Source organism: Pongo abelii, chromosome 23 (genome assembly GCF_028885655.2).
Source record: "Pongo abelii isolate AG06213 chromosome 23, NHGRI_mPonAbe1-v2.0_pri, whole genome shotgun sequence".
Taxonomy (NCBI): Eukaryota; Metazoa; Chordata; class Mammalia; order Primates; family Hominidae; genus Pongo; species Pongo abelii.
Genome location: NC_085929.1, coordinates 56,579,521 through 56,600,757, shown reverse-complemented (window position 1 = coordinate 56,600,757; position 21,237 = coordinate 56,579,521). Strand labels below are relative to the sequence as shown.

The window sequence follows — 21,237 nt, the reverse complement described above, 5'->3', positions numbered from 1 at the left end:
ACCTGAGGTCAGGCGTTCAAGACCAGCCTGGCCAACATGGTGAAACCCCATCTCTATTAAAAATACAAAAATGAGCTACGCATGGTGGCACGCACCTGTTTTCCCAGCTACTCAGGAGGCTGAGGCAGGAGAATCGCTTGAACCCGGGAGGTGGAGGTGCAGTGAGCTGAGATCGAGCCATTGCCCTCCAGCCTGGTGACAGAGTGAGACTCCGTCTCAAAAAAAAAAAAAAAAAAAAAAAAGTCTGGGCGTGGTGGTTCACACCTGTAATCCCAGCACTTCGGGAGGCCGAGGCAGCTGGATCATGAGGTCAAGAGATCAAGACCATCCTGGCCAAACTGGTGAAATCCCATGTCTACTAAAAATATAAAAATGGTGGTGAGCCCCTGTAATCCCAGCTACTTGGGAGGCTGAGGCAGGAGAATCGCTTGAACCCGGGAGGCAGAAGTTGCAGTGAGCCGAGATTGCACCACTGCACTCCGGCCTGGGAGATAGAGCAAGACTCCATCTCAAAAAAAAAAAAAAAATTAAAACAATACATTAGCAAAAGGAGGAAAACCATATGGGCACGTCATTCTATGTAGAAAAACATTTGCCAACACTTTCACCTCTATTCACAGCAAAAACTCTGCACAAACCAGGAACAGAAGGAAACATCTTCAGCCTTATGAGAGGCATCCGGAAAACAGTGCAGCTCCCATCATCCTCATCAGTGAAAGAGTGGGTGCTTCCCCTCAGCATATTCTACCCAGCACTGGATGGGAGTCTGCCCAGGCAGGAGGCGGCTGTCAGAGAAAATCAGAACTGCCTTGATGGGCAGAAGACAGGGCTATCGATGTCATAAAGGTTGTAAGGCCTCTACAAAACAGTACTAGAGCTGAAGAGTAAGAGAGTTTAGAGAGGTCACAGGACTCAAGCTCATTCTTGTTCTCGGCACAGGCCAGCTCCCCAGGAATGTCCTTTCTAATTTCAGGCATCTCTCCTCCCTGGTGGCAGCGCCGCCCCATTCCCCAGCCCTTATGTTCTCATTCCAGGATGATCTTGCCCTCCACGCTCCTCGCTCCAACCTACAAGGTGGGCCGTGCATCTCTGTGGGTCGAGAAGAACCCCAGCTGTTCTCTCTTCAAAACAGACATCTCATTCTAGGTTGGTCTTGACTCTCTCTCAGCCCTTCCTGGAGCTGCAGGGTGGGGGTGAGGAGGTGGGAAGACCCAATACCTCATATCACCTCGTATCACCGCGCCTGGCTTTACTGCTCTTTGCAGATACTTTTTTTTTCCCCCAAATTGGAGGTTTGTGGCAATCCTGCATCAAGCACGTCCATCGGTGCCATTTTCTAACAGCACGGGCTCTCCATCTCTGTGTCGCATTTTGCTAATTCTGGCAATATTTCACACTTTTCCATTATCATGATATCTGTTATGGTGATCTGTGATCAGTAATCTCTAATGCTACCGTTGTAATTAATGTGAGGTACCACAAACCACACCCATATAAGACAGTGAACTTAATTGATAAACATGTGTCCTGACTGCTCCATCAACCAGCGGTTCCCCGTCTCTCTCCCTCTCCTCCAGCCTCCCTCTTCCCTGAGACACACGAGAAATTAGAATTAGGCCAATTAATCCTCTATGTGTTCAAGTGAAAGGAAGTATCACGTCTCTCATTTTCAAAAGATAGAAATGATTAAGCTTAGTGACGAAGGCAGGTCTAAAGCTGAGAGAGGCCAACGCGAGGACTCTTGTACCAACAGCCAAGACGTGAATGCAAAGGAAAGTTCTTGAAGGAAATCCCTGGCTGTAGTGGCTCATGTCTGTAATCCCAGCACCTTGGGAGGCCAAGGCAGGTGGACTGCATGAGCTCAGGAGTTTGTGACCAGCCTGGGCAACATGGCAAAACCCCAGCTCTACAAAAAATTAAAAAATTGGCTGGGCGTGGTGGCTCACGCCTGTAATCCTAGCACTTTGGGAGGCCGAGGCGGGTGGATCACAAGGTCAGGAGATCAAGACCATCCTAGCTAACATGGTGAAACCCTGTCTCTACTAAAAATAGAAAAAAATTAGCCAGCAGGTGCCTGCGGTCCCAGCTACTCGGGAGGCTGAGGCAGGAGAATTCGCTTGAACCTGGGAGGCAGAGGTTGCAGTGAGCCGGGATCGCGCCACTGCACTCCAGCCTGGGCGACAGAGTGAGTCTCCGTCTCGGGGGAAAAAAAAAAATTAAAAAATTAGCCAGGCCCGGTGGCACACACCTGGAGTCCCAGCTACCTGGGAGGCTGAGACGGGAGGTTCGCTTGAGACAAAGAGGTTGAGACTGCAGTGACCTGTGATCGTGACTTTAGCCTCGGTGACAGAGCAAGACCATGTCTCTAAAAACAACAAAAACAAAACCATGTGTGATTCCTGGGAGGGGAAAATACCAACATTACCAGGAGAATGGGTTGGAGGAAGTTAATTCTAACCCTCATGGATGACTCTGAGGGGCTCAGACTTCAATGGAGGAAGTAACTGCAGATTTGGTGGAAATGGCAAAAACTAGAATTATACACAGAACCCAAAGATATGGCGGAATTGCTGTACTCTCAGGATAAAACTTGAGTGAATGAGGAGCTGCTGCTTAGGGATGAGCAAAGAAACTAGTTTGTTGAGATGGAATCTACTCCTGGTGAAGATGCTATGAACACTGTTAAAATGACAACAAAGATTTTGGAATATTCTATAAACACAATTGATAAAGCAATGGCAGGATTTGAGAGGTTTGACTACAATTTTGAAAGAAGTTCTACTGTGGGTAAAATGCATACTATGGAGAACTCTTTCATAGAAGAGTTAATCGATGTGGCAAACTTCATTGTCTTATTTTAAGAAATTGTCAGGCGGGCATGGTGGCTCATGCCTGTAATCCCAGCACTTTGGGAGGCCAAGGCAGGCGGATCACGAGGTCAAGAGTTCGAGACCAGCCTGGCCAACATGATGAAACCTCGTCTCTACTAAAAATACAAAAATTAGCTGGGCATGTTGGCGTGCACCTGTAATCCCAGCTACTGAGGCAGGAGAATCGCTTCAACCCAGGAGGCAGAGGTTGTAGTGAGCTGAGATTACACCACTGCACTCCACCCTGGGTGACAGAGTAAGACTCCGTCTCAAAAAAAAAAAAAAAAAAAAAAGAAAAAGAAATTGTCACAGCCACCCCACCCTTCAGCAATCTGCACTCTGATTGATCAGCAATCTGCACTCTGATTGGTCAGCAGCCCTGGACACCAAGGCAACATCTCCTCCCAGCTGAGATTATGAGTTGCTGAAGGCTCAGATGACTGTTGGCATTTTTAGCAACAAGCTTTTTAAAAAATCAGGGTAGGTACATTGTTTTAGACGTCATGCTGCTGCACGCTTACCAGACTATATTATACTGAAAATGTAACTTTTTTTTTTTTTTTTTTGAGACAGAGTCTTGCTCTGTCGCCCAGGCTGGAGTGCAGTGGCAATATCGGCTCACTGTAAGCTCTGCCTCCCAGGTTCAAGCTTTCTCCTGCCTGAGCCTCCTGAGTAGCTGAGATTACAGGTGCGTGCCACCACGCCCAGCTAATTTTGTATTTTTAGTAGTGACAGGGTTTCACCATATTGGCCAGGCTGGTCTTGAACTCCTGATCTTGTGATCCACCTGCCTTGGCCTCCCAAAGTGCTGATAAATTAACTTTTAAAAGAGAATTCTAAGCCAGGCATGGTGACTCACGCCTGTAGTCCTAGCACTTTGGGAGGCTGAGGCAGATGGATTGTTTGAGCCCAGGAGCTTGAGACCAGCCTGGCCAACATGGTGAAACCCCATATCTACTAAAAAAAAATATATTAGCCAGGCCTTGTGGCACACACCTGTAATCCCAGCTGCTTGAGAGGCTGAGGCATGAGAATTGCTTGAACCCTGGAGGTGGAGGTTGCAGTTAGCCAAGATCGCACCACTGCACTCCAGCCTGGGTGACAGAGTGAGACTCCATCTCAAAAAAAAAAAAAATCTATCTTTTAAAAATACTTACTGAAATGTAGCTATGTGAATTATGATTTTGGGTATTTGCTTCAAAATAATTGAGTGGATTGTAACAGAAACAAAAATTGACAACTGGGACCTAACTAAAGAGCCTCTGCATAGCTGAAACTATCACAGAAAAGAAGACCATTGACAGAATAAACAGAAAACCCACTGAATAAGAGAAAATATCTGCAAACTATGCATCTGACAAAGGTCTGAAATCCAGAATCTATAAGAAGCTTAACAAGAAATAAAATAACCCCATTAAAAAGCGAGCAAAGGACATGAACAGATACTTCTGGAAAGGAGACATAAAAGTGGCCAACAGACGTGAAAAAATGCTCGACATCAACAGTCATCAGAGAAGTGCAAATCAAAACTACAACGAGATAACCATCTCACACGCATCACAATGGCTTTTATTAAAAAAAGAAAAATAACAGATGCTGGAGAGGCTACAGAGAAAAGAGAAACTCAAGCACTGCTGGCAGGGACGTCAATGAGTTCAGCCACTGAGGAGAGCAGTGTGGAGTTTTCTCAAAGAACTAAAAACAGAGCTACCATCAGACCCAGTCATGCCACTACCAGGTATGTACCCAAAGAAATAAATCACTCTACAAAAAACCCCATGTACACATGTATGTTCCTCACAGCACTACTTACAATAGCAAAGACATGGAGTCAACCTACGTGCCTAGCAATGGTGGACTGGGTAAGGAAAATGTGGTATATCCACACCATGGAATATTATACAGCCATAAAAATGAACAAAATCATGTCCCTTGCAGCAACATGCATGCAGCTGGAGACCATCATCCTAAGTGAACAAACACAGGAACAGAAAACTGGATACCACATGTTCTCACCTATCAGTGGGAGCTAAGCATGTGGTACACAGGGACATAAAGATGAGAATCACAGGCACTGGGACTGCAAGAGTGAGGAGTGAGGGAGGGAGGAAGGGAGGAGGGGACAAGACTGAAAAACAACCTATTGAGTACCATGCTCACGATCTGGGCGACAGGATCATTCTTATCCCAAACTCAGCATCACACAATATACCACGTCGTGAACCTGCACATGCGCCTGATGAATCCAAAATCAAAGCTGAAATTATTTTTAAAAATAAAGTTTTTTTAAAAAGTGAGTGGAGGACACAGATGAAATGGGAATGGCTGTGAACCGGTAATTCTGAAGCTGGGGATGCGTGCACAGGGTTTATTATGCTACCCTTTCCACTTTTACGTATATCAGATTATTTCCATGAAAGCCATTTTAAGAAAAAAACCAATGAGATACACTGCTGACTTTTCAAGAGAAACAATGTAAACCGGGGGACAGAGGAATGACATCTTCAAAGCTGTGAAAACTGAGAGCCAAACCAGAATTCAGTAAGCAGCACAAATATTCCCTGACGAATAAACAGGAACTAAAAACACCATCAGACAAACCAAACACAGAATGTGTCTCTAAGTGACTCACATTAAAGCCCACACAAGAGCGTTCTCCAGGCAGAGATGAAATAATCTGGTCTGGAGGAAGAGCGCTGCCAAAAAGGCCCGAGGGGGATAACCGCCATGCAGGTACGAGGTAGACAGCCGTGCACTCACTGTTACGGGTATCTCTGCCTTTAGGCCCTTCCAGCAGAAGCACTAGAACCCATAAACACACACAGCAACATGCATGTGTGTACATGAATCAAAGCCACAAGTTCACACTGACACCGCCAACTCTGCCCTGACCCTGAGATCACAAAACTGAGCATCCCCCCTTTCCACAACCATGATTTTTCTTTTCTTTTTTCTTTTTCCTCTTTTTTTTTTTTTGAGACAGTTTTGCTCTTGTTGCCCAGGCTGAAGTGCAATGGCACGATCTCAGCTCACTCAACCTCTGCCTCCTGGGTTCAAGTGATTCTCCTGCCTCAGCCTCACAAGTAGCTGGGATTACAGGCGTACGCCATCGCACCCTAATTTTTGTTTTTTTTGTATTTTTAGTAGAGAGGGTTTCTCCATGTTGGTCAGGCTGGTCTCGAACTCCCAACCTCAGGTGATCCACCTGCCTTGGCCTCCCAAACTGCTGGGATTACAGGTGTGAGCTATCGTGCCTGACCTGCATCTGTGACGTTTCAATCCACCTCTGGAAGGCTGGGCTCCCACTCTCCCGGCAGGTTTCCTCATTTGCTCAACCCTACAACACATGCACAAAGCAGCTGCAGGATTACTAACCCAGGCCACCAAGAAAACAAGCCTTCTAGCTGGAGATTACAATTCATTTATAATTTTTATCTTTACACTTGAAGGTTTATAATCACATCGTGTCCAAGAGTTTCTTGGGTCAGTTTTCATTTTTCTTTTTTGTTGGAGGAGACAGTCTCGCTCTGTTGCCCGGGCTGGAGTGCAGTGGCACAATCTTGGCTCACTGCAACCTCCGCCTCAAGAGCTCAAGTAATCCTCCCACCTCAACCTCCTCAGTAGCTGGGACGACAGGTGTGTGCCACCACCCAGTTAATTTTTCGCATTTTTTGTGGAGATGGGGTTTCACCATGTTGCCCAGGCTGGTCTCGAACTCCTGATCCTGAGTGATCCACCAGCCTCAGCCAGCTTCCTTCCTTAAGTGTAGTTATTTTATTCATTTGAAATATAGTAAGCTCATTTGTTTGCTTGTAACACTGCCTATATTTTTTTAGTTTCCCCAAATTTCTCAATAAAAGGAAAACTAGAACAGTAAAACCACAATCCTCTGATGTTATCAACAACAACAAAAAGAAGACTGACAAGGTATTTCCGTTAACCACCAAATATAAGTGGAAGGGACAAACCATGAATATGGGTAAGTGGGTCCCTGACTTAATGATGGTTCAACCTACGAATCTGCAACTTTATGATGGTGTGAAAGCTACTGGCATTCAGCACAAACTGTACTTTGAATTCTGAATGTTGATCTTTTCCTAGGCTAACAACATACGGTGTGACACTCTTACATGAGATATTCAACACTTTATTACAAAACAGGCTTTGTGTCAGGTGCTTCTGCCCAACTGTGGGCTAATGTAAGTGTCTGAGCACATTTAAGGGAGGCTAAACTAAGCTATGATGTTCGGCAGATTAGGTGTATTAAATGCATTTTCCACTCCTCAGTGGAATTTTTAATTGATGATGGGTATATCAGGACGGAAGCCCCCTCGCAGTCAGTATTACAAGGCCTAGATGGTATTCGATCTGTACAGCTGGAAAAGAAAGACGTCGCCAAGCGTGTGATACACCGATAATCCCCAAGTAGCCAACAGGTATCACTGGACGGCCCACAAAACCAAGCTGCTGAGGTGGGTGACTTTCTGCACATCTGCAAAGCAGAGGAGGGTCAGAGTCCAAGGTCCGATCTGGGGCAAAACAAAACAGCTGACGCTTCTTTCTGGGGCAAAAACTCACATGAAGAGAAGCTGCTGGGCCTACCAGGCCACCCAGAACTAGACAGAAAGTCAGCGAGAACAGAGAAGACTTGAGCAACACCGTCAGCCAACTGACCCAGTGGACGCACCGGGGTGCCTTCCCCACCGCCGCCCCCACCGCCACCTGGCACACTGGCTTCTTCAGGGGCCCAGAGAACCTCCCATAGTACAGACCACATGCCGGCCCATAACATATGCGTTGGGCATTTCAAAAGGACTGAAACTATACAAGTCCTCTAAACACAATGGAGTTAAATTATAAAGCAAAAGAAAGAAATCTGGGAAATAAGCAATTATTTGAAAACAAAATACAATTCTAAATAACTCATGGGTGAAAAAGAAACTGTGAGGGAAACTGGAAAGCATTTTCAACTGAATGACAATAAAAATACAAGCCACCAAATGTATGAGATGCAGCTAAAGTGGTGGTTAGCAAGAAACTGAAAGCTCTACATACTTGTGTTACAAGAGATGACCTCCAGTCAATAAAAAGATGACCTCCAGGCCTTGTAATATTGACTGCGAGGGGGCTTCTGTCCTGATATACCCATCATCAATTAAAAATTCCACTGAGGAGTGGAAAATGCATTTAATACACCAATCTGCCGAAATCATAGCTTAGTCTAGCCTCCCTTAAAGCACTCACCTAAAAGAAAACACTAGAAGAAGCAGCAAACCAAACCAATGCAAGCCAAGGAACGCAGGTGGCCTCCTGAAGGCGCAAGAGGTAAGAACGTGCATTTGCCCTGACAGCCACCGTTCAACGGCGGCCAGCATCTTGATCGAGCCCAGTGAGACCCATCTCAGATTTCAGACTCCTAATTTCCGTTTGTGTGAAGCCACTCGGTTTGTGGTAATTTGTTAAAGCAGCACTAGAAAACTAATATAATAGGCAACAGAAAAGAATTCTGTCAAATCTCACAGAAGGGTATGAGAAAAAATAAAGAGCAGAAAAACATCACTGCAGGTAATGAAATACGCTCACAGAAAAATGTGACCTCAAATTATATGAAAACGGTAACTTCCTATTGCAAAGAAACTAACGAAATTAAGAAAATGATATAAAGAAACAACATAAATCAGGATAGAAAAATTCTGATGTGAGATTATAGGTCCCACAAAAACACTACAAATAAAAGTAAAATATGACTTCAAGAATGAAGACCTAAAAAAGAAGAAACATGAGAACAAACTCCACAGATGACAGCTTAAGATAAATGAAGGGGAAACACAATTTTTTTAATGAAAAAGACATGAGGGGATTAAAAAAGACTCAAGAGAAACGGACCAATTTAAAAGACAGGTAAAGAAGATCCAACATATGTACAATCAGAACAGTCACCCCAGAAACAGGAGGGGACAGGGCAAGAGAACAGAATACTAAACACTTAAAAACCTTTCCTGAATTAGAAATTGTCAAGACACATAGTGAAAGGGACTGAGAAAATCCATCCTCAACTAATAACACTAATTTATTTTCTAACAAAATTACTAGACTTACAAGAAATCCTTTGGGCTCTCAGGCAAAGTACAAAGTCACTTGGAAAGAAACAACTGTCATGATTTTGACAGCAATGCTTTATTCTAGAAGACCATAGAATAACATATTTAAGATATTCAAGGAAAAAAGTGAACTAGCCAGGCACAGTGGCCCACACGTATCATCTCAGCATTGGGAGGTGGAGGTGGGAGGGCTGCTTGAAGCTGGGAGTTTGAGACCAGCCTGGGCAATACAGTGAGACCCCCAGCTCTACAAAAAATTTAAGGAAAAAAAAAAAAGAAAGGGAAAAAAAAAAGAAAATGGGAACCAAGGATTTTATACTAAGCCAAACTGACCTTCGAGCACAATGAATGCAGAAAAACTACTATCAAGATGCAGGAAGTCAAGAAATCTTGTTCCATGAGTCCTTCCTGAGAGATCTACTGGAGAGCAAACCTCAACCAAAACACAACAGAAACATGAGGACCCAATGTGAGCATTTCTTTTTACTTTTGGAGACAGAGTCTTGCTCTGTCGCCCAGGGTGGAGTGCAGTGGTGTGATCTCTGCTCACTGCACCCTCTGCCTCCCAGGTTTAAGCGATTCTCCTGCCTCAGCCTCCTGAGTAGCTGGGATTACAGGTGCCTGCCACCACGCCTGTATTTTAATAGAGACGGGTTTTTTTTTTTTTTGTATTTTAATAGAGACGGGGTTTCACCATGTTGGCCAGGCTGGTCTCGAACTCCTGAACTCAGGTGATCTGCCCGCCTTGGCCCCCTGAAGTGCTGGGATTAGAGGAGTGAGCCACCGTGCCCAGCCCCCGTGTGAGCATTTAACACACACAGTCACGTGCTGCACAGCAACACCTCACTCAGCAAAGAGCAGCGCACCCCACAGTGGCTACGTAAGATAAGAACACCGTCTCTTTACTGTGCCTTTTCTGTTTGGACACATAAATACTTACCACGGTGTTACAAATGCCCACAGGCTTCAGTGCAGCAACTGCTGTGCAGAGCTGCAGTCTCGGAGTGACAGGCTCTACCATCTGGGTTTGTGTAGGTGCACTCTATGAGGTTCACACAACAACATCGCTGAGTAACGCATTTCTCAGAACACACCCCTGCCCTTAGTGAGACCCGGGGCTGCCGTCACTTGCAGAGCTAGGACTGAACAAGGGTTTGGCGGGGAGAAACACAGCACAATAGCTGGACTCCGTGGTTTCTGACTTCACGGGGCGGCAGTTGCTGGGATAGAACCCCATGGTCAGTCAAGGAGCATCTGAACTTAATCGATGGTTTGACTCACAATCTTTCAGCTCTACGATGATTTAATCAGGGCTTTTTTTTTTTTTTTTTTTTTGGAGACAGGGTCTCACTCTGACGCTCAGGCTGGAGTGCACTACGCAATCTCAGCTCACTGTAGCCTCAAACTCCTGGGCCCAAGCAATCCTCCTGCCTCAGCCTCCTGAGTAGCCGGAACTACACCTGAGTGTCACTGCGCCTGGCTAATATTTTAAAACATTTTTTGTAGAGAGGGGGGTCTCACTATATTGCTGAGGCTGGTCTCAAACTCCCAGGCTCAAGTGATCCTCCCACTTCAACCTCCCAAAGTGCTGGGATTATAGGCGTGAGCCACCATGCCCAGACTCCAATCAGGTATTAAGTGCATTTTCGACTTTGATGGGTTTATCGGACGTGGCCGTGTCCTGAGTTGCGGAGCATCTGTAGTATGTAATGGCTATGTGCTCTGTAGTTGAGACCCTGCATAACTACACAGAATGGGAAGACTTAGGCAAAAAATATCTTCACTGTTTTCAGTAATGATATAGGTGGCAGTTGTACTGCCATTGTTATTTTGAGATTGTGATGTTTGTAGCAAGAGATAAAACAGATGAGACATTATGCGATATTCCAATTCTCTCATCTCCACTGTCCTGGAGACCAGCACTCTCAGTGGAAAAAGAGGACGGAGATGTAAGATTAAAGCACGCCCATGCGAACGCCCTGCCGTCAGAAAGCAGATCACACACTCCAGCAGAGGCCTAGAACCAGCGGCCAGCCCAACAGCAGTGAGCACCTGTCACATGCAGACTGTGGTTTTGAAACTTCCAAGCCATTAAAAGAAACCAGAGCTGAAGAAACGGCTTATTTCAGGTCTGGAGCAGGAAAAATACAAGATGAGCGTAGAACATATCAGACAGCCAGAAACCTCTGAGAGTTCAGGAACGATGGCAAAAGGATACAGGAGCCAGCTTGTAAAGTCTCTCACTGTCCAAAGAGGACAGAATTTAACACCCCGAATATGTTTAAATTCATTAGTTCATCAATACCAACATCAAATCCCTAACTGGTCGCCTCTGGAGGCTGATAGGAAAATGATTCATCATTGTGAAAACTGATGAATTTAAAAAAAAAATCAGGCATTTATCTTCAGTTTTCTCCATGAACTATAACACCAGAGAGTGGATAAGAAGAGGTTTATCTTTAATAGTTCATCTACTACATAAAGAAGCAATAACTCAGCCAGAACATCATACTTTTTTTTTTTTTTTTGAGACGGAGTCTCGCTCTGTCCCCAGGCTGGAGTGCAGTGGCGCAATTTCAGCTCACTGCAACCTCCGCCTCCCCGGTTCAAGCGACTCTCCTGCCTCAGCCTCCTGAACAGCTGGGATTACAGGCACCTGCCACCACGCCCAGCTAATTTTTGTATTTTTAGTAGAGACATGGTTTCACCATGTTGGCCAGGATGGTCTCAATCTCTTGACCTCGTGATCCCCGCCTCGGCCTCCCAAAATGCTGGGATTACAGGTGTAAGCCACCACACCCAGCCTACAAAAAATGTTTTAAAACTTAGCTGGGTGTGGTGATGCGTGCCTGTGGTCCCAGTTATTAGGGAGGCTGAGGTGGGAAAATCACTTGAGCCCGGGAGCACCACTGCACTCCATCCTGGGCCACAAAGCAAGACCCTGTCTCAAAACCAACCAAACACAATCTATAGGAAACCAAAGGATAGAGGAACACACTGGGCCTCTCCAGAAGAATGCAGCCAGCAAAATCTAGAGTGTGAGACGCACGAGTGCAACCACCAAGTTATCTCAGAAAATACTTCCACGGGAGGTGGGGTGGATAATGTAACCTGTAGATTCAGACTGAAAGGTCAGCCGGGCGCGGTGGCTCACACCTGTCATCCCAGCATTTTGGGAGGCTGAGGCTGGTGGATCACCTAAGGTCAGGAGTTCAAGACCAGCCTGGCTAACAGGGTGAAACCCTGTCTCTACTAAAACTACAAAAATTAGCCAGGTGTGGTGGTGGGCACCTGTAATCCCAGCTACTCAGGAAACTGAGGCAGGAGAATTGCTTGAACCCAAGAGGCAGAGGTTGCAGTGAGCCGAGATCACGACACTGCACTCCAGCCTGGGCGACAAAGAGAGACTAAGTCTAAAAAAAAAAAAAAAAAAAAAAAGGAAAAACTTAACTAATATTTAGAGGTACTCAGTTCAGTCAAAACAACAAAGAATAAGGAAGTAGCTGCTGTAACAGTAAGATTGAGGCAGCCTCTGCTGGGAGGGGCTGGGATGGCACGCACAGGGCCTCTGGAAGCTGGCAAGCACCTCTTGACCCAAGCACCAGTTACAACTGTGTTCATCTTATCATACGACTCATTACGCTAGACGCTGATTTTATTCAGTTTCTGTATCGGTGCCACACTTTAAAATAAAAAAGGTTTAAAAGCACACTTATAAAGCTACACTAGGCTGGGTGCAGTGGCTTACGCCCGTAGTTCCAGCTACTCGGAGGCCAAGGTGAGAGAATCACTTGAGCACAGGAGCTCAAGTCCAGTCCCAGCAAAAAACAAGGCCTCCACTGTACAAAAAATAAGAAAGACAGAGAAACCACCTTCCAAGCAACTGCAGCAGAAGCGTTGGGGCCGCTGCATACAGGTTCCACGCACAGGGCCAACCGCCCTCGGGGACTCACTAACAAAGTGAGCCACTTGCATTCAGTGACTCAAGTGCTCCGTGCTACATCCAATTTAGTAAAGCACATTTTTTTCATTTTTCACATTCAGATTGAAGCAAATTAAATGAAAACCAGTTCAAGATACCCCTTCTCACCCTATCATCCTGGCAGAAATCCACATGCTTAGTAATGCCCTCTGTTGGTCAGGCCCTCTCCTGCAGTGCTGACAGGGTGCAGGCCTGTGCGGGGGAACTTAGAAGCACTCACCAAAATTACACATATCCTCCCACCCAACAACCACATGCTAGGAACAGACCTGAAGACAGTCCTCACCAGACAACACAAAAAATGCAACACACAGCAACATCAGTCACAGCGGCATCTCACGGCAAAGGATCAGAGCCCGTCAATAGGACATTGATACATTCATACATGCGCTGAGCAGAAAAACCAGACACGCAAGGGCCAGCCACCGCGGCTCACGCCTGTAATCCCAGCACTTTGGGAGGCCAAGGCAGGCAAATCGTTCGAGCCCAAGAGTTCAAGACCAGCCTGGGTAACATAGTGAGACGCCCAACTCTACAAAAATTTGAAAAAATCAGCTGGCATGGTGGCACGTGCCTGTAGTCCCAGCTACTCAGGAGGGTGCGGTAGGAAAATCACTTGAGCCCATGAGGTTGAGACTGCGGTAAGCCAAGATCAGGCCACTGCACTCCAGCCTGGGCAACAGAGCCAGACGCTGTCTCAAAACAAACAGGTCAGGTGTGGTGGCTCACACCTGTAATCCAAGCACTTTGAGAGACTGAGGCAGGCAGATCATTTGCAGCCAAGAGTTTGAGGCCAGCCTGGCCAACATGGTGAAACCCCATCTCTACTAAAAATATAAAAATTAGCTGGGCGTGGTGGCGGGTGCCTGTAGTCCCAGCTACTCAGGAGGCCGAGGCACAAAAATCACTTGAATCCAGAGTGAGACTCCATCTCATAACAAACAAACAAGAAAAACCAGACACACACAGTGTCAACAGCCCATTGTAACTTTTGTGAAAGACAGGAGGGGAAATGAGTTGTGGGTGTGTTTTGCTTATTTTTACAGGACGTAGCAGAAGTAAAAAGGGTTGCCTAGGCCGGGCACGGTGGCTCATGCCCATTATCTCAGCACTTTGGGAGGCCGAGGCGGGCGGAATGCCTGAGCTCAGGAGTTCGAGACCAGCCTGGGCAACATGGTGAAACCCCATCTCTACTAAAGTACAAAAAATTAGCCGGGCGTGGTGGTGGGCGCCTGTAGTCCCAGCTACTCAGGAGGCTGAGGCAGGAGAATTGCTTGAACCCGGAAGGCCGAGGATACAGTGAGCCAAGATTGAGCCACTGCACTCCAGCCTGAGCAACAGAGCAAGACCCTGTCTCAAAAAAAAAAACGTTGCTTAAAAGAGTGGTGGGGATAGGAACGGTAGCTTTTATATAGTTCCGACCTTTATAACAGGTAATTATTTTGTACATAAAATTTTTTAAAAATCCTAAATCTGAAAATGATCTGAAACAAATGGGCAATATAACCAGAGAAAAGAATATTTGTCTTATTTCTTTCTTGGGAAAAATAAATAAAATAAAAAATAAAACAAGAGTATTTGTCAAGGAACTTTAAAACACAGCATTTTATTTATCCAAAGTGGAAGGTAACTAAGGACAAAAAGAACTCAACAAAAACCTGCAAAGTTAACTAAGCAGTTTTCTTAGAGCAGTAATATTGTAATTCTACAACCTATTGTATGTGCATTTTAGCACAAAACAAGTAATTATGCCAATGATATTATTAAGATTTTTCAGAATAACATATAATTTAAGAATCAAAGAAACTAAGTAAAACTATATATATATATATATATATATAGTTTTGTTTTGTTTTGTTTTTGATACAGGGTCTCATTCTGTCACTCAGGCAGCAGTGCAGTGACGTGATTGCAGCTTACCACAGCCTCAACCTCCCAGGCTCAAGTGATCCTCCCACCTCAGCCTCCTGAGTAGCTGGAACTACAGGCCCATACCATCATGCCCGGCTGATTTTTGTATATTTTTGTAAAGATGGGGTTTTGCCATGTTGCCTAGACTGGTCTGGAACTCCTGAGCTCAAGTGGTCTCCCCACCTCAGCCTCCCAAAATGCTGGGATTACAGGTGTGAGCCACCACACCCTGCAAAACTACATAATTTTAACAAAAATTAAAATTAATTTTAACTATAATTCATATTGACTGAACTCACAATGTTTTAAATACATATTTTCTAGCTGTGTCCACGAAGAGGGCATTAAGCAATAACAGACAAGCACAGTGACTACGTCTACGGCCTGGACCTCGGTGTCCAGATGCCTTTCTGCACTAAAAGGAACCCAGGCGCTCTGGAGAAGCAGCTGATGGAGGCCTGGGAGAGACGTCATCGTGAGCCTGGGACGCTGGGCCAGAAAGGATGCATTCCCAGGACCATGTGCTGAGTGAAAAGGACACAGGGGCCAGCTTGGAAGGGGCTCCCAACTGGTCACATTTATAGCTATTTGAGCATCACAAAACAAAAGGCTTTACTAGATTATGACATGGAATAAATAAAAGTCCACTAGTCCACCTTGACACTCAAGGAGACAAAGGAAAAGTAAAAACATTTGCCCCCACGGAGGTGTCTACTAGACCATCTTCCGCTAAGAATTGGTAATAAAGAGAAAACTCAGCATTTTCTAAGAGGTAACAAAAAAGGGAAACACAGATAAAAATAAAGAAAAAAAGAACAACAGCATACGAAAGCCAAGGTGCTGCTGCCCACGGGTTCTGGGGAGACCAGCAAACAGCATGTGGAAGTCTGATGGGAGCAGAGCGTCCACACGCCCCGAGACACCCCCTCATCTAACTCACCAACTGTGGGAGGCAGGGACACAATTTACAGGGCCAGTGAGCAAAGTCACATCCGTCCTCATGGGACAGCCTCCACCCACGGTGCAGCACACAGCATCACCTGCGCCCCAAACGTTCCCCTGTATCAAATCAGGCCTCCCACTGCCAGATCAGAGGGGGTGCTCCGGGGGCACTGGAACAAAGAGAGACATCACAGCCACTGTGACACGTGGCCCTGGACTCGATTCTGGTTGGGAAAAACAGCTAGTAAAGACGTTGGGGGACAACTTCGGACCGTGGACTGGCTACTGGATGACGCCACGGGACACAGTCACGTTTTGTAAACGCCATCGATGACGCGACTGTCATTAGACAGTAGAATGTCCATTTCCCTTTCTTAGGAGAAAGAACACTTAGAGAAGTGTCCAGATATCTGCAGTTTCCTTCAAGACAGTTCAGCAAGTGCCAGGTGGCAGCAGGTGGCAGTCACGGCAGATCCAGCTGGGGGCAAGGGACACAGGAGTGCCAACTCTGTAAGTTAGAAACTTTATAATAACCTTCAAACAACAGAAGTATATTCGTTTTCAACTCAGAGCACAAGTGCTCTCAACAAGCTGTCGAGTATACCCAGGGAGGCAAAGAGCTACGCATCAAGACTCCAGGCCTGGTTCAGACGGGGACATGGCAGTTTCTCCTCCTGAGGACATAAACTACCATCCGGGCTACACCTGAGTAGCCTTCACCTATTCTGGAGGTGCACAGCAGCATCAACTGCCACAAATTCCAGCAGGAGCCACGGGCTCACAACAGCTACCCACACAGAAGCCAACATCCAGGTCTGGGCTAAACTGAGAAAGGGGCCGGGCGCGGTGGCTCACGCCTGTAATCCCAGCCCTTTGGGAGGCCAAGGTGGGTGGATCACCTAAGGTCAGGAGTTTGAGACCAGCCTGGCCAACATGGTGACACCCCATCTTTACTAAAAATACAAAAACTGGCTGGGTGCAGTGGCTCACGCCTGTAGTCCTGGCACTTCGGGAGGCTGAGGTGGGCAGATCACGAGATCAGGAGTTCGAGACCAGCCTGGCCAACATGGTGAAACCCCGTCTCTACTAAAAATATAAAAAAAAATCAACCGGGCATGGTGGCACACGCCTATTGTAATCCCAGCTACTCAGGAGACTGAGGAAGGAGAATCGCTTTAACCTGGGAGGTGGAGGTTGCAGGGAGCTGAGATTGCGCCATTGCACTCCAGCCTGGGTGACAGAGCAAGATTCCGTCTCAAAAAACAAACAAAAATTAGCTGAGTGCGGTGGCGGGTGCCTGTAATTCCAGCTACTCAGGCGGCTGAGGCAGGAGAATCACTTGAACCCAGGAGGCAGAGGTTGCAGTGAGCTGAGATTGTACCACTGCACTCCAGCCTGGGCAACAGAGTGAGAATAAATAAACAAACAAACAAACTGAGAAGGGGAACCCAAAGCTAAAGGTCAAAGACAGTGGCAAGGGGTCTGACTCCAGAAACCCGGAGTCAGAGCTGCTCCGTCAGACGTGCTCAGGAACCCAGGTAAGGCCATCTTGGAAACAGGGCACCTTCCAAAGCAAGCCAGCGACCACGCTAAGGTCAGCTGGTCCGTGTTTCGTCCCTGAAATGTTCTGGGTCACACGACAAGGTCATGTGGATTGTTCTGCTAGGTGGTTTTGTGGGTCCCCTGTATTTAACACCAGCATCCTCACCGTGTACCCATACCTTGGGGATCCGGGCAGTCCCACTAGTGACAGGCCTGATATGGCAGCTGTGGCTGAACGCTGCTGGGGAGTCTCTCACTTACAGGATGTGGAGCATGGCTTCTATAACGGAGTAACCAGAGCTCTCCCAAATGCACATGCTCCCGACCCTGCTCCCTGCAGCAAACAGGTGGAGCAGAGACCACCAGGTGGGCCTCGATGAGGAGCAGCTTTGGAGGAAGTCAGCCCCTCAGGGTTTGTCTGTGGAGGTGGCAAGGCGGGAAGGGCAGGGGGCCAGGTCCTCCTGATACTAATCAGGTAGAGGGCTGCAGCAGTCACAATCCCCACCCCCAGGGCCAGGCCAGCATCAGCTGTTTCTGTTGCACACAGACTTTGCTGGGAAAGACCTGGGCCACAGCTGCTGAAAAGCCTTCACCTAGAATAAGGTGGGAAGCTGGCCGGGATTCCAGTGCAGCCTTCACCTAGAACGAGGAATGGGAAGCTGGCCGGGATTCCGGCTCGGCCTTCACCTAGAATGAGGGGTGGGAAGCTGGCCGGGATTCCGGCTCGGCCTTCACCTAGAATGAGGGGTGGGAAGCTGGCCGGGATTCCAGTGCGGGTCATTTAGGCTGCATGTCCCCTGAATCCCCAAACAACCTGGGGGAGCTGGGAGGCGGCTTCAGCAGCAGGCACTTGGGCCGGGCAGGAGGTGCGCACTGGGATGCTGTGAGGCTGCCTCTGCACCTCATGGACAATGCTCTCCTGGGACTTCTGCCATCGCCCCCAGACCCTTCAGGGCTGGACTATAACCTCCTTTCCCCATGAGGTCTCCGGAGCACACTTTCCTGAGAAACCGGGATTACCCCTGCTCTCACCTGCCGGTGTTTCTCCTTGAAGCACTTACTGAGCCTTTTTCTCTGGTTTACGCTGCTCCTCACCACCACCATGTTCCCTAAGGCCAGGGCCTTCTTTGAAAACCACCATGGCCCCAGAAGGCAAGCACCGGCAAAGAGCTTATTTTATTCCTAACAATGCCTCCCAGAATTTGAACTACCAAAAGCACATATCCAGTGATTACCAAGGAAGGGATCTGAGGTACTGCAGAATGTAGAAAAACCTAGGTGCTAAAAAGTGGGGAGCAGGAGAAGGGCCTGGAAGGCTGGGATGCAGAGAGGGCCGAACCCCTGAAAGGGCTGAAGCCAGAGAGAGCTGCTGGAATCCACAGACACTAAAACAGAAAGCCAAAACCAAAACGCTAAGGGGTGTCACGTGCTAAAGGCACAGTGACTTTCTTACACAGCCAAATGTAAGTAAGAGCAATTCCTATAGGTACATTCTCAGGTCCCGAGATTTAAACAGTGAAGGAAACAACGTTGGTAAGGAAGGGCCAGCTTGGCCTCTACCCCAGGGCTGGGCAGAGCCACGCCCAGCTGTTTCACCTCCTCCCTCCTCTCAAAAGACAACCACCACACCAAAGAGAATCAGACCAGACGCTAAAGCCAGGCAAAGAAAAAAACGCAAAACAAAGTGAAGGACGGCACTGACCACGGTCACTTCCTGCTCCTCATGCCCCCAGGAGTCCACTCCCCAGGGCTCCTCACCAAGGATCTGAGACACACACACACACACACCTTTCACTAAAGAAGCTGCTTCTCAGCTCCTCTGCACACACACAGAAGTCAGTCCGCTCCCCTAGTAATTTTTTTAGTCTTTCTGCAAGGTGTTATGGGCATACTTTGCACAGCTGAGTTACTCACTGTGTGTGTTTGGAGGCGGGGGGAGGAGGTGACCTTAAAGAGCAGAGGTTTTACATCCAAAAACATCAACCATAATAAGGAACCAATAATTCCTTATTCAGGAATTACCTGGACAAGGGTGTGTGTTGGGGGAGACCCTGTAACCACCTGTCAAGTGGACTAAAAGTCTTAGGTTTCTTTCCATATAGATTAACTGTGTCCTCACTTCAAAGACCGGGCCTCTGAAGCTTTTTCAAGATTCACAGAATCTCTCTTAACTTGTGCTAGATCTTTTCTTGAAAAAAAGCCAGTCATGACAAGCAGATATAATCCGTTTAAGGACTACGGGAAGTGTGCATCCGTGTACGGACGTTCCATTGGAAACCCTCGGATTATGGAATCAAACTCCTGTAAACTTTCCTCTTGCAAGATAACTTCGTTTAGTAATTGAAATTAATTCATAATCAAAATGTGGCTTATTCATAGCACTTTAAAAAAAAATCCCAACCAAATCCTTCCTAGTCTCAATTTTGTCACCATGAATGACATACACAGAAAAAATAAAAAATATTTCTGTGTAAAAAGTCGCAGGATGCCCTTGCCTTACCAAACTGGCCTCATTACGAGATCTGAATGGATTTCTAAAAACGTAAGCTGATCAGAGTTAACTTCAAAATAAATAACTTCCCTTTTGACCAACACGAGAACACCAACAGAAGCTTCTGACGGCTCAGCTTGGCCGGGACGTGTTTCCATAGAGGTGCCCGGGTCTACCAGGGCCACCCGGAATAGGAAGGCGCAGAAGGGAGCCCGAGGGGCTGCGATTCTCTTAGCAACGAAGACGGTGTGGGTCACACAACGGGACAAAAGAAGAAACAAAACTGACTGCGAGCTCATTTGGGTGTAGGAAAACCACTGCAGTCGAAAACCTTTTGAAATTATGGTTCGCAAGGCAAGTTATATTTTTATTCATTAAATGTGAACGGTCATCCCCAGAACCACGTACAATAACCTGCCTCGGGGCGCGTCGCAAGGACCCGTCTGGGATGAGAGACGAAGCAGGGCCCAGGTGGCCCTTCCTGGAGGTGGGACGGGAATGACACATCCAGAGAAGTCCCAGGGACGGGGCTAGCGAGGTAACTCGACGTGGCCGGGACAGCTCGCTCCCGGCAGACCCGGGCGGCGCCCCGAGCCCGAGCCCCGTCTCGTCCGCCCGGAAGCAACGGCGCGGGCACGTGGGCCAGGCCGGGCGCCGACCCCGGGCACTCGGCCGCTCAGTCGGCGCCGCCCCCGCGCCAGCTGTCAGGGCCGGGGTCCGCGCGGGGGCGGGTCCGGGGCGGCGCCGGGCGGGGACCCCGAGGCCACAGAGCCGCGCCCCCGCCCGCCTGGCCCCGGCCCTGGCCCCGGCCCCGGCGCGGCGCAGACAATGGCGCGGCCCGGCCCGGCCCCGGCGCGGTCCGCGGGGGACGGGGCTCGCGGCGGGCGGCGGGGCAGCGGCGCCCGCGCACTCACCTCGGCCCGGCCTCTGGGGCGGCTCCCGGCCGGCTGCGGACGACGGCGGCGCGGGCGGACGCTCCATTCATTACCGCGGCTTTGTCTGCCCCCGCGCCCCTCCCGCGGCCCCGCCGCCCGCCGCCAGCGACGCCGCCGGACGCTGCGCCCCTCCCAGGGCCTCGCGCGGCGCGGGGCGGGGCCGGCCGGGGGCGGGGCCGATCGGGGGCGGGGCCTACGCGGGCAGGCGCAGTGTCCGCGTACCCGCCCCGCCTCGTCCCTGGCCGGGCGGGAGGACGGAGCGCCGGAGGCACGGCCGCTGGGGCGGGGCCGGGCGGAAGACGCAGGCGCAGTGCGCGCTTCGGCTCCGCCCCCGGATCCGGGAGGGCAAACTACGCAGGCGCATTGGGAGCTCAGGCGCGGGCGGGCTACGGGAAGGGACTAGGCGCTCTGGCTGGGCGGGGCGCGGGCGCCGTGGTTTCGTCCCGTGGCTTGGCAGTTGGCA

The 21,237-nt window shown here is 48.3% G+C and overlaps 1 protein-coding gene and 1 long non-coding RNA gene across 3 annotated transcripts in view; one reads left to right on the top strand and one right to left on the bottom strand.

Moving 5' to 3' along the window:
* ZBED4 (zinc finger BED-type containing 4) overlaps positions 1-20,910 on the bottom strand; it is a 36,655-nt gene extending 15,745 nt beyond the window's left edge. The window contains exon 1 of one of the 2 annotated variants that reach the window (XM_024240060.3): positions 20,754-20,910. The gene's annotated coding sequence lies outside the window, so the exon portion shown is untranslated. Of the gene's footprint in view, positions 1-20,247; positions 20,512-20,753 lie in introns of those variants that run through there. The other variant, XM_024240061.3, reaches the window with a different exon arrangement.
* Positions 15,666-20,140, top strand: LOC134761217 (uncharacterized). The gene is made up of 2 exons (XR_010139551.1): positions 15,666-17,344; positions 19,451-20,140. It is a non-coding gene; the product is annotated as an uncharacterized LOC134761217 (long non-coding RNA).
* Positions 20,911-21,237: the final 327 nt, after the last annotated feature.